This window comes from Hemiscyllium ocellatum, unplaced genomic scaffold (genome assembly GCF_020745735.1).
Source record: "Hemiscyllium ocellatum isolate sHemOce1 unplaced genomic scaffold, sHemOce1.pat.X.cur. R18, whole genome shotgun sequence".
NCBI classification, from domain to species: domain Eukaryota; kingdom Metazoa; phylum Chordata; class Chondrichthyes; order Orectolobiformes; family Hemiscylliidae; genus Hemiscyllium; species Hemiscyllium ocellatum.
This window is the reverse complement of record NW_026867612.1, coordinates 189,590-190,858: the sequence shown is the minus strand read 5'-3', so window position 1 is coordinate 190,858 and position 1,269 is coordinate 189,590. Positions and strand designations below refer to the sequence as shown.

The window sequence follows — 1,269 nt, the reverse complement described above, 5'->3', positions numbered from 1 at the left end:
TCGCGAATTAAGCCAAAGACAGCCTGGGTCTTCTTCCCAGAAACAGACCCAAGTCAGCCGCCGCTATTCCTGGTTCAGTTTTATCTTTTTTTTTAATTTATCAGGTCCCTGCTGGTTTATCTATCTTTAATGTGAATAGAGATAAAAATAAATGATATTGTTTGAAATCATTGTTTTGGTCCATGAGGATGTGGTGTAGTTGGGAGACGTTTGGCTGTGTATTCGTGACTGGGATTGATGGGAAGGTATACACCATGAACACCTCTGTCCCTTACCTTGCTGTAAATGTTTCAGAGACGGAAATAATGGACATACGTGTTTTTGGTAGAAAAAAACCTGCTTTGAAAGGTGATGAAGATTGGACTGAAGCAGTGACAGTGATTATCTTTATTGCTTAGTCAATGAGTGAACATCACTGCTATTAATCATGCCCGTGCTAACATCACGGCTCTTAAGCACCCCGCTGTCCATCGTGCCAGTGGCGCAATGGGTAATGCGCCTGACTACAGATCAGGAGACTGTAGGTTCGAGTCCTACCTGGCTCGAGGGCAGTGCAGGATTTCATTACGCATTTAAAATCTGATTTCTCTGCAGCCGAAATGAGGTATGAGTTCTTCATCTGCATTAACGAGAATGCCTCCATGAAATGTCCACGATAACATGAGAGTCAATGTTCCAGCATCATCACAGGAGGGAAGCCGACGAATCGCACACGTTGGTCCTGGGTACCTTTCTATTTCACAAAGCCACCGATCGCATCACTGTTGCTCGCGGGAATGCTCGGCTTTGAGCATTTTTTGAAACTCCTTGGCCAATGCAATCAGAGAAGAATGAAGAGTTAAATGTCCAACTAATCTTTATAGAGAGTCAGTTCCAGAGTCTTCCACTTGCAGACTGATAAAGTTTTCCGACAAATCTATTCAAAGCTGTCTGAAATCTACAAACTTTAGTGATCAAACAAAAGCAAATGTTTCCTTCAATCCGTAATTCCATGCACCTCATTATTTCGTACACGTCAATCATGTCTCCTCACCATCAGCTCTGCTCTGAGAAAAATAACTCCCGTTTTGCCTAGGACAGACCACTCAAAACATTCTTATGCAGGAAATCCAGAACGTAACGTCGCTATTTGTTTTGGTGAGTGTGTAGTAAGATTTACTTAGAATACTTTGGCTAGGTTGACTTCCAGTTTTTAAAACAGCGAGAAAATTATTCACAAAAGTAAGGAATGAATCGCAATGAACAGAATATAGAATACCCACAGAACTT

General features: G+C 41.8%; 1 non-coding gene across 1 annotated transcript; it reads left to right on the top strand.

The window, feature by feature from the left end:
• Positions 1-472: 472 nt before the first annotated feature.
• trnac-aca (transfer RNA cysteine (anticodon ACA)) lies at positions 473-545 on the top strand. Its single transcript has one exon. It is a non-coding gene; the product is annotated as a tRNA-Cys (tRNA).
• Positions 546-1,269: the final 724 nt, after the last annotated feature.